At 42.2% G+C, this 12,376-nt stretch overlaps 1 protein-coding gene across 2 annotated transcripts in view; it reads left to right on the forward strand.

Moving 5' to 3' along the window:
* The window catches only part of ASCC1 (activating signal cointegrator 1 complex subunit 1), a 462,103-nt gene that overhangs the window by 302,289 nt on the left and 147,438 nt on the right, over positions 1-12,376 (forward strand). The gene's annotated exons all lie outside the window — the stretch shown is intronic.

Here is a 12,376-nt window from a genome sequence, read left to right on the forward strand (position 1 = left end):
AAATAATCATACCGCCAGGGAGGTTATGTTGTAATTTTTTCCCACAATTCTTTGCAAAATGAAAAAAATTTTTTTAGTTTTTTTACAAAATTGTCACATTATCAGGTTATTTCTCTCACACAGCATATGCCTACAACAAATTACACCCCAAAATACATTCTGCTACTCTTTCCGAGTATGGCGATACCACATGTGTGAGACTTTTACACAGCCTGGCCACATACAAAGGCCCAACATTGAAGTAGCACCTTCATATTTTCTACGAGCATAAATGACACATCTCATTTCTCAACCACTTATTACACTTTTGAAGGCCCTGGAATACCAGCACAATGGAATTACCCACAAAATGACCCCATTTTGGATAGAAAACACCTCAACGTATATTCTATGAGGCATGGGCTGCGGATAGGTACTCTGGTACTCTGATGGCCTGCAGATAGGTACTCCGGTACTCTGCTGGGCTGGTGACAGGTACTCGGGTACTCTGATGGGCTGGTGACAGGTACTTGGGTACTCTGATGAGCTACAGATAGGTACTCGGGTACTCTGATGGGCTGGCGACTGGTATTTGGGTACTCTGAAGGGTGGTGACAGGTAATAGGTACTCAGAACCTGGTAACATCATGTTACTGCTCTGTGTTTACATTTAGTGATCGGTAGACATGTGCAGACTAGAATATTTCGTTTCGTTTTTTCGTTTTCGTCCGTAAATTTTATTTATTTAGTTACTCCCGAAATTCGTTTTTATTTATTTCGTTTTTCGTGCAAAAATTGCATTCGTCCGAAAATCCACATGAATTACGGTCGAATCTGTCTTGGAAGGCTTATGGTATCTGTCGAATGGATAAAGAAGATTCGATGGAGCTGCTAAACTATATAGCCTATAGGCGGAGCATTCGATTGCCGAAATGTACGATTGCAGTGTCGTATAGTTGCGACGATCCCGTCGAATATTATTATAAACGTGCAACGATCCCGTCGAATATTATTATAAACGTGCAACGATCCCGTCGAATATTATTATAAACGTGCAACGATCCCGTCGAATATTATCATTTTTTTTTTATTTACTTCCCCCACCCAATTCCAGTATCGTTTCTCTCTGTCGATTCTGTTCTCTCTATGTCGAATATTTACTCTCTGTCGAAGCTTTTCTATATAATAGGACTAATAGAGGTAAACGAAACTTAGGCACATTCGACCACAGGTTCAATAGACATATGGAGTCACGTCGAATCTCCTATTCTATATCGAACGGTCACTTCGAATCTCCTATTCTATATCGAACTGTTGTAACAACGAAAACGAAAAAAAGCATTTATTTATGTCGGATCTTTCGTTTTTCGGAATCTGCACTTTCGTTATCGTTTGTCAAAACGAAAACGAAAATACCTGAAATTCGGACGAAAATGCATTCGGACGAAAACGAATGCACATGTCTAGTGATCGGCTGTAAAAGGATCACAGCCGATCACGTGGTAAACAGCCACCAGCCAATGGCTGTTTACCAGCGTCGTGATGAGCAGTTTTCTTGGGAACATGCCACGTGCAAAGTGGGGCGGTACCATCTGTGATCGCCCGTGACTTCATTATGGCTGATCACATGGTAAACAGCCATGCCCAATGGCTGTTCACCCACCTCGGTGGCAAGTGGTGTCTCTGCCACACGCCACCACTGAAGTTACAGGGCTGCACGCACACGATCGCGTGCATGCCCTGTTTAAATGGACGGACGTCATATGACGCCCGCCCAGAATAAGAGCCATGCTGCCTGGCCGACATATGAAGGCCGGCGGGCGACAAGTGATTAAGGGGAACTCAACGCCACAATTTGAGGGAAAAATGGCGTGAGGTCCCCCCAAAATCCATACTAGACCCTTATCTGAGCAGGCCAGGAAAGGGGGGGACGAGCAAGTGCCCCCCCTCCTGAACCATACCAGGCCGCTTGTCCTCAACATAGGGGTGATTGTCGGGCTCTGCTCCCCCCAGATCTCGGCCCCTTCCTATGGGAATGGGTATTGGTTACATCGTACCCCTACCCATTCACCAAAAAAGTGTCAAAAAGTAAAAACCACAAGAGACAGTTTTTGACAAATCCTTTATTAAAAAAGAGGAAAAAAAATGAGTGTCCCGCGATGTCAATCCACCATCAGTCACGACGCCCAACAGACCCTAAAAATAGCAAAAAATGAAACCGCCCCGCCTCCCTGGGAGGCCCCCCACCGACTGCTCTCTCCTTGCTTTGACAGCCCAGGGTCGTAACCAGGTGACCCGTCCCCTTCTGGAATCATGTGATGTCTTGTATGGATTCTGGGGGGTCCCACGCCATTTTTTTTAAATGTTGGTGTGTTTTTTTTTTTAATTTTTTCCATCTATATTGCCGGGAGACAGCATTACATTACAGCCGCAAGCAATTTTAAATTACATTTTTCCTGCGGCGTGTTCTATACATCTCACAGTTATGCCACTTTACAGGCAGACCAAGGGGATCCCCAGGCACGATATTTAAAGGAATATTTCATTTTTTGTTTCACTTTAACCACTTTCAGACCGGACCAATTTGCTGGTCAAAGACCAGACTACTTTTTGCGATTCGGCACTGCGTCGCTTTAATTGACAATTGCGCGGTCGTGCGACGTGGCTCCCAAACAAAATTGACGTCCTTTTTTCCCACAAATAGAGCTTTCTTTTGGTGGTATTTGATCACCCCTGCGGTTTTTATTTTTTGCGCTATAAACAAAAATAGAGCGACAATTTTGAAAAAAACGCATTATTTTTTACTTTTTGTTATAATAAATATCCCCCAAAAATATATAAAAAAAAATTTTCCCTCAGTTTAGGCCGATACATATTTTTGGTAAAAAAAATCGCAATAAGCGATTATTGATTGGTTTGCGCAAAAGTTATAGCGTTTACAAAATAGGGATAGTTTTATAGCATTTTTATTAATAATTTTTTATTATTTTTTTTTTTACTAGTAATGGCGGCGATCTGCGATTTTTATTGTGACTGCGACATTGTCGGGGACCCATCGGACATTTTTGACACATTTTTGGGACCATTGTCATTTATACAGTAATCACTGGGCTTTCATTTAGTGTACACTGATCTCTGCTCCAATCACATGGAGCAGAGATCAGCGTCACTAGTTGCTAGGCAGAATGGAAAAATGTTGTTTACACAGCATTTCCTCCATTCGGCCGCTCCGTGAGACGATCGCGGGGATGCCCGCGGCGATCGAGTCCGCGGGTCCCGCGACCGGACTCACGGGGGTCCCGACCAGCGCGGGAGCGCGCCGCCGGCGGCCCGCACCCGATGGCAGGGCGGCATCGAATATTGGACATACCTGTATGCCAATATGCCTGCCCGTGCCATTCTGTCGATGTACATCGTCGTGCGCTGGTCGGGAAGTGGTTAAGCATCATTAAAATCACTGCTCCTTTAAAAACAGTAGTTTAAACACTTTTTTTGCATTGATACGTCTCCTACGGTGGTACCCGGTTTCCCATACACTTTTTATGGCAATAACTTGTATATATGCCTTTAAAATTAGGACTTTGGATTTTTCATGTTCGTGTCCCATAGACTTTATTAGAGTTTGCATGTTTGCTAGAACTTTTGCCTGTTCAAGATGTTCTGGTGCCAACCGAATCGGAGAGTGTTCGGCTCATCTCTATTGTTGATTAAGGAACTGGGAATAAGGACTATCCTATTAAGGACTTGCGTATGGATTTTGCAGTTGCACATGAGCACGGGCAGGTGGAGGCACTTTTACATTTACATGTATTTTATTTAAAACTTTTTTTTTTCAAATGTTTTGGGAAAGCAAGGCAGTTTCCACGTTATACATGTGACCATACACACAAAGATGGAAAAAAGAAAAAAAACTGAGCCATAATTAAAACTCTTTTTACATTGTTCCTTTATTATTTCTATCAACTTTATTGCTATCACAAGGAACAAACAGCTGCTTGCTGTAGGAGCACTCAACAGGAGGGATGGGCCAGAAGCACCAAAGAGGGAAACGAGAGAAGGAGGATCAGGCTGCTCTGTGCAAAACCACTTCACAGAGCAGGTAAGTAGTAACATGTTTGTTATTTTTCTGCTTACGTTAATCGTTTTTATTATTAGTATTTTGAAAAGGGGAAACGGTAAGTGACTACTTTACAGAGCAGCAAACATTCCTTGTATGCTCTGAATCACACTAGAAGAAACGGTACATAAGTGGGGGGAGACAATAAAACACCACAAGAAGATCTTGGTAAACGGGTTAGGTTTGCCATAAGGCCACGAGTGAACACATGGACATCAGAAGTAAACAAAGAAAATAAGAATGGAGCTATGATCATAGTACTGTATAATACAGGAACATTGTTAACACTGGGAAATAGATGTCCAGATGACTGCCCTTTAAGTCAGAATAAGAACCAATGAGTCATACAGATCTGGAGGTCGAGACCTCACTAAAGTGTAATCACTGTGAATAAGCCTTCAAAATGGAAAAGGCTTAGTCCAGTGATTATAGCTTCCTAAGTATTTCCCATTACCAGGCAATAGATGGTCCCCCATAGGGGTTCCAATCCCCCAACTATAAACATAAGTTGTTTGAGTAGGAAAAGAAAAAAAAAAAGGTGGGGGGTGAACAGTTAGAGCATGGTGTCAAACCTGTCTACAATCAGGGGAACATTAGAAGGGGTAAAGAGAGAGGGAGGAAATGGAAGTGAATCCGTCTGGGGTTCCTTCAGTCATTATCGGCCCCGCTCTCCTGGGACCTGCAGATAAGCCAGACAAGGGGACCATATTTTGTCAAAGGTGGATTGTTTATCTTGTAGGATACTCGCGATTTTTTCATTCAACATGATCCACGTAAGTTTCTGTTTCACTCAGGCAATATCTATAACAGGGCTTTTCCATGCTGTTGCTATAGCGATTTTAGCCGCTAAGATCATAATGTGGATCAAGGTCTGGGTATATCGTGGGATATTTTTAACAGGCTTATTTAGTAGGGCTATACTCGCATCTTTAGTGATATTAACCATCATAACTAAGAAAATAAATGAGTGAACCCTTATCCAAAAGCAAAGAACCTTAGGGCATGTCCACCATATGTACAGTGGTGTACCTATCTGGCCACAACCCTTAAAACCCTTTAACCCTGAGGTGCCTGGATACATTTTTGACAAACACTACGGTACCAAGTACCATCTGGCGTGGATATTATAGAAAAGCAAATAATTGAGAAAGTGGAATATTTGTTGCCAGTGGAAGCTCTCAGTGGGGGGCATCTCCAAAATTTCCATTAAATATGAAGAGGGATGTATGCCTCTGTAGTTGAAATAGTTGCCTATACGGTACAGTCCCTTATTGAGCCACCAGCCATACCTGCCAGGTTGTACACCTGGTGGGAATAGGGGGTTGCCAAAATAGGGGAGCGACTGGGGTATGTGTCGAAAGCAGAGGATATCTTCTGCAACTTGTGTCCCATACCTGAAGTGAGTGAGAGAGCTTGGGCTCAGCATAGCCCTACGATGCTTCATTGTAATCCAAAGGATGAGATTCATTGTGAGTGGAAAACACGCCTGGGCCTCTATGGAAACCCAATCTGGTTGGTAGTTCTTACTATGAAGTTGTCATAGTTGGGCAAACTGTGCTGCCACGTACTATTTCCTAAAGTCGGGCACACCTAGTCCACCTATATACTTAGGAGCATACATCATGACCCGTGCTATTCTGGGGCCTTTGGTACCCCAGATTAAAAGGAAAACGTTGGATTGAAACCATCGGTTGGCATTAACAGGGACCTGGATCAGCAAAGTGTGAACAAAAATATAGTAGCCTAGGCAGGACTGTCACTTTCACAGAGGCAATCCTACCCATTCATGACAAACTCCTGTCTGACTATGGCTGTACGTCTTCTAATAACAGCCAGATTCCTAAATAGGAGAGGGATGTCTGCTGCCACTGAAATAATTATTGAGACTAGATACTCTGTAGAGTCAAGGTTGGCAAATTAACATTCAACGCCTCTTGACTATGAGCCCCGAAGTGACAGTAAGTTTCACAGAGTAGTTTGGGGAGAGATGATGAACATCATCAGATCATCTGCGAATAAAGCACACCAATGGCTCTTCCCCCCACTCTCCATCCCCAAAATGTCTGGGTTCTGACGTATTGCTATTGCAAGAGATTTGATGACTATGACAAACAGTATGGGAGATAACGGACAACCTTGCTAAGTGCCCAACAAGATGGGTATCGGGTCCGATCTGTGGCCCCGTAGAATTATCTGAGCTGTGGGTGAGCTATGTACGGTAATAATTGCAGTGAGGCCAAGAACTTGGGACCGAAGTTCCATCTCAACAACACCTGGAAAAGAAAGGGCCACGAGAGGGAATCAAAAGCTTTATGGATGTCAAGGGACAGCAGAATCCCAGTCCTATTCATTCTTCCAACGTGTATGTTATTTTTAACTACAAAAAGATTAGTCTTTAATATAATTTTAAATTACTCTTAATTTGCCTTTATAGTGCAATAAATTCCCACCTTTCTCCATCACATCAGCTGAAATTACAGATCAGGCTCACAGTTGCAGCTTCTGCACTGTCTACTAATATAAGAAGAAATAGAGCAAGGGTGGCGAACACAAAATCCTATCTACATATTTTTTTTATGCATTGGATGGGGGATATTTAAGCCAGCACTAAGTTGAGGGTGAAGTAACTGCAGAAAAATAAGAGTGTCAACTGACTTCATAGCATGGTGAATACTAATTGAATTGAGTGCTGGAAGCACAGAAGGAGAAGCTAGTACAATAGACAGTTACCTTTTTTTTATGCCTAGGTTCTTTAATATCATTCATTTATTTATTTATTTTAACTAATCTGTATATCATTTATCCAGTTCCCTATTTTTGATATTCTGTTTTAGATTGAGGGAATTCCTTCTCAGTCTCCTAGGCTAATAAATAAGCTTTTGTGACAGGGTAAACATGCTCTATTTATGACAGCAAAGAACTTGCTTGTCAGTATACTACTCAAACTGTGCAATCCTGTCAGTGAGGACGTAAGGCTGCTGCTTTATGAAGCTTGTGTTTATTGCTTGTTGTGTGATAACATTGATGAGGTTGGTTGCCTCTGATGAAACGTCTGGTTTCTCTCATCAACTGGTGCTGAAAATGGCTTCCTGTTTCATGCTGAGGATCACGTATGTTTACAGTGGGTATAGAAAAGAATCACTCCCCTTTAAAATAATCAAATTTTGTTGCTTTGCAGCCTTAAATGAAGATGGACACAATTTTGGCTTATCCAGCTGTATTTACTCCAAGTGAAAGATATAACACCAACATGTCAGAAAAAAAATAAAACAGATTCATAAACAGAATCACTGAGTTGGAAAAAGCATCACCCCCTTGTGTCAGTATTTTGTTGCGCAAACTTTTTGTTTTAATTAAAGCCTTTCGTTTATTTGGATTTGTCTCTACTAACTTTACACATCTAGACTTTGCAATATTTGCCCACCCTTCTTTGCAGAACTGCTGAAGTTCAGTTAAATTTGATGGTGATCGTTTATGAGCTGCGGTCTTCAAGTCATTCCACAGATTTGCAATGTGATTTAAGTCTGAGCTCTGGCTAAGCTTTGCAAGTACATTCATCTTTTTCTCCTTCAACCACTGTGTGGTAATTTTTGCTGTGTGCTTTGGGTCATTGTCATGTTGAAAGGTAAACCTTCTTCCCATTGACAACTTTCTGGCAGAGGGCAGCAGATTTTCCTCAATAATTTGATGGTATTTTGCCCCATTCATTCTTCCTTCTATCTTGACAAGTGCTTTAGTCCCTGCTTCAGAGAAATGCCCATATAACAGGATAATACCACCTCCATGCTTTACTGTAGGAATGGTGTTATGTGGGTGCGGAGCTTTATTGGATTTCCTCCCGACATATTGTTTGGGGTTGAGGCCAAATAATTAAATTTTAGTCTCATTGACCATAACCTTTTTCCATCTGGTCTCAGAATCCTCAAGGTACGTTTTTGCAAAGGCCGTGACTGCATGTGGCCTTTCTTGAGGAGTGGATTTTTTATTGCAACTCTCCCATACAAGCCACATTTGTGGAGAATTTGTGATATTGTTGTCACATGCAAACCATGTCTACTCTTTGTCATAAATTCCGGAAACTGCTTCAGAGTTTCTGTAGGCCTCTTGGTAGCCTCTCTGACTAGTATCCTCCTGGCTCTTTCATCCAGTTTGGAGAGACCACCTGATCTAGGGAGGGTGTGTGTTGTATCATATACCTCCCCATTTCTAATATCAGACTTCACTGTGCTTCTAGGCATTGATAAAGCCTTTGATTTTTTTTTTTGTATCCATCTCCTGATTTGTGCCTGTCCACAACTTTATCCCACAGATCTTTTGACAGTGCCTTGCCACCTATAGTTGATTGTTTGCTTCAGTTGCACTACCAGGGACTGAAATGCTCCAGGAAAGCTCTTTTCATGCTGAGCTAAACAAAATGACCACAGGTGATCACAGTTGAAAGTCAAATAGCTTTATGTGCCATTGAGAAGGTGATTAACTATACCTGGTTGAGTTTATAAGTCGTTTTTTTGAGGGTGGTATCCTTTTTCCAACTCAGTGATTGTTTTTTTAATTTTTTTTTCTTTCTGACATTTTGGTTTTATATGCTTCACTTGAATGTTATAAGTCGCACTGAGTAAATATAGATGAATAAAACACAAATGGTGTCTGTCTTCATTTCATTATTTTAAAGGGGATGATTCTTTTATATACCCACTGTACATTATTTCAATGTACAGTGGTGTGAAAAAGTGTTTGCCCCCTTCCTCATTTCCTGTTCCTTTGCATGTTTGTCACACTTAAGTGTTTCGGAACATCAAACCAATTTAAACAATAGTCAAGGACAACACAAGTAAACACAAAATGCAATTTGTAAATGAAGGTGTTTATTATTAAAGGTGAAAAAAAATCCAAACCATCATGGCCCTGTGTGAAAAAAGTGATTGCCCCCCTTGTTAAAACATACTATAACTGTGGTTGTCCACACCTGAGTTCAATTTCTCTAGCCACACCCAGGCCTGATTATTGCCACACCTGTTCACAATCAAGGCATCACTTAAATAGGAGCTGCTTGACACAGTAAGGTCCACCAGAAGATCCTTAAAAGCTACACATCATGCCGAGACCCAAAGAAATTCAGGAACAATTGAGAAAGAAAGTAATTGAGATCTATCAGTCTGGAAAGGGTTATAAAGCCATTTCCAAAGCTTTGGGAATCCAGCGAACCACAGTGAGAGCCATTATCCACAAATGGCGAAGACATGGAACAGTGGTGAACCTTCCCAGGAGTGGCCGGCCGCCCAAAATTACCCCAAGAGTGCAGCGATGACTCATCCAAGAGGTCACAAAAGACCCCACAACAACGTCCAAGGAACTGCAGGCCTCACTTGCCTCAGTTAAGGTCAGCGTTCATGCCTCCACCATCAGGAAAAGACTGGGCAAAAATGGCCTGCATGGCAGAGTTCCAAGGAGAAAATCACTGCTGAGCAAAAAGAACATCAAAGCTCGTCTCAATTTCTCCACAACACATCTTGATGATCCCCAAGACTTTTGGGACAACATTCTGTGGACCGATGAGACAAAAGTGGAACTCTTTGGAAGGTGTGTGTCCAAGTATATCTGGCGTAGAAGGAACACTGCATTTCATAAAAAGAACATTATACCAACAGTAAAATATGGTGGTGGTAGTGTGATGGTCTGGGGCTGTTTTGCTGCTTCAGGACCTGGAAGACTTGCCGTGATAAAAGGAACTATGAATTTTGCTGTCTACCAAGAGATCCTGAAGGAGAATGTCCGACCATCTGTTCATGTACTCAAGCTGAAACGAACTTGGGTTCTGCAGCAGGACAATGATCCTAAACACACCAGCAAGTCCACCACCGAATGGCTGAAGAAAAACAAAATGAAGACTTTGGAGTGGCCTAGCCAAAGTCCTGACCTGAATCCTATTGAGATGTTGTGGTATGACCTTAAAAAGGCCGTTCATGCTCGAAAACCCTCTAATGTAACTGAATTAGGACAATTCTGCAAAGATGAGTGGGCCAAAATTCCTCCAGGACGCTGTAAAAGCCTCATTGCACGTTATCGCAAAGGCTTGGTTGCAGTTGTTGCTGCTAAGGGTGGCCCAACCAGTTATTAGGTTTAGGGGGCAATCACTTTTTCAAACAGGGCCATGATGGTTTGGATTTTTTTTCACCTTTAATAATAAACACCTTCATTTACAAATTGCATTTTGTGTTTACTTGTGTTGTCCTTGACTATTGTTTAAATTGGTTTGATGTTCCGAAACACTTAAGTGTGACAAACATGCAAAGGAACAGGAAATGAGGAAGGGGGCAAACACTTTTTCACACCACTGTAGATATACCTGTGGTATTAATGCATTTTACCTTAAAATAGTGTTTTCACACAAAGCATGTTTTTTAAAGCAAGTAATTATGACTGTAATAAAATGTGTAGTGTGATGAATGTGCTATCTCCATTACGAACGCTAATTTTACCAGATCGAGTGCTTCCGTCTTGTACTTGATTCAGAGCATGCATGGAATTTTGTGTGTCGGAATTTTGTACACACGCTTGGAATTTTGGACAACAGATTTTGTTGTCGGAAAATTTGAGATCCAGCTCTCAAATTTTTGTTGTTGGAAATTCCTACAAAAATGTCTGATGGAGCCTACACATGGTCAGAATTTCCAACAACAAGCTCCCATCGAACATTTGTTGACGGAAAATCCGATTGTGTGTATGCAACATATGTATGAAGGATATTAAAGCAGGAAAATGTGTCCAAACAAGAAGTATTTATTATATCTAACGTTTCATTGATGTACAGTCCATCTGTGTCACTGCGCTCCATCGAAACGTTGGATATAATAAACACTTCTTATTTGGACTTGAAATGCTGTGTGTCTATTGGCACTTACAGTGTGGCTTGACCCTGCCCCCTGCTCACAGGATTTAAATGACAGCAGCAGGTACCAATGGCTCCAGACTTTGCAAGGTATTTAGTAAGAGGCATGGGGAGTTTTTTCACATTTTAATTTTTTACCCACAATTCTTTGAAAAATTAAGATTTTATTTATTTTTTTTCCCCCAAAATTGTCATATTAACAGGTTATTTCTCTCACACAGTTTTTGGAGAATGTGGAAAGAAAATTAAATTGCATTTTTCTATACATTTTTATGGCACCGACGGATGCTGATGAGGATCAGATGATAGGGTGGCACTGAGGAGCACTTTCTGGTGGGCACTGATGGAGCACATATGTGCACTGATTCTCCGGATGGAGGAACTGACCGCCACCCTTCACAAAAAGGAAAAGTTCTGTGAGAAGTGGAGACCCTGGAGGTACTTCACTGGCACTCACACATACCTGCACGAGGTTGCAACTGCGACCGACCTGGCACCCGCCTGATGCCTATGTTGGCGCGTTAATCTGGGAAGCTGGAAGCGGGCCCTTGGCCATCTCCCATGGATGGATCTGGAGTCCCCCTGTGTGGTCCCTTTTGTTGCCTACACCTACCCCTCTCCCTCCCCCCCCTTTTTTTTTTTTCTTCTCCTCTTCTCCTCTCTCTTTCTCTTTCCCTTTTCTCCTCTGCTACTCTGTATCTATCTCTTCTTTCTTGGCCCGCCAGGCCACGGCCATGTGGGCCCGCGGTGCTGGTACGGACCTGCATGGACCGACTAGCTATGGAACAGCCGATCTATAATGTTACTCTCTAGGGGGGCGTCACTAGGATGCTGGAGACCCCCTGGTAGCTAGCTCTTTTGCCACAGATAGCACGGTACGTCCATGCAGATCAGCAGATGTGTACATTGTATAGGCGACTAAACATTTTCCACATACGATTTCATATCTTTTACTGCTTGTACGTTGCACTGAAGTGTATGGCAGAGCCAAAAGTGTTTTTCGGAATGTATTGTTTACTCTGTACAACTGGCTCTAAAACTCAATAAACGAATTAAAAAAAAAAGATGTGCACTGATGGGGCACTGATGTGGCACTGTAGAGCACTGATGGCGGATAGATGTGGCACCACTACTGGGGCACTGTAAAGCACTGCCAGCCACAGTTGTGGTACTGATGGGGCACAGATGTGCACTGCTGGGTACTTGCAATACATTAAAAAAATATCAAGCGGCCACCAAGTCCCTTTGTCACTACCAGAAACAGTAGTGTCATAGTGACTGGTGGATGGAACCACGGCACATAGCAGTGGAACGCGGGCATCCTACAGTCCCCAAATTGTTGAATGTGAAGATCCTTCAGGCAGTTATTACTTTTGAACAGTACAAAGATT

Source organism: Lithobates pipiens, unplaced genomic scaffold (assembly GCF_037356315.1).
Source record: "Lithobates pipiens isolate NorthernLeopardFrog02 unplaced genomic scaffold, aLitPip1_a1.2 Scaffold_25, whole genome shotgun sequence".
NCBI classification, from domain to species: Eukaryota; Metazoa; Chordata; class Amphibia; order Anura; family Ranidae; genus Lithobates; species Lithobates pipiens.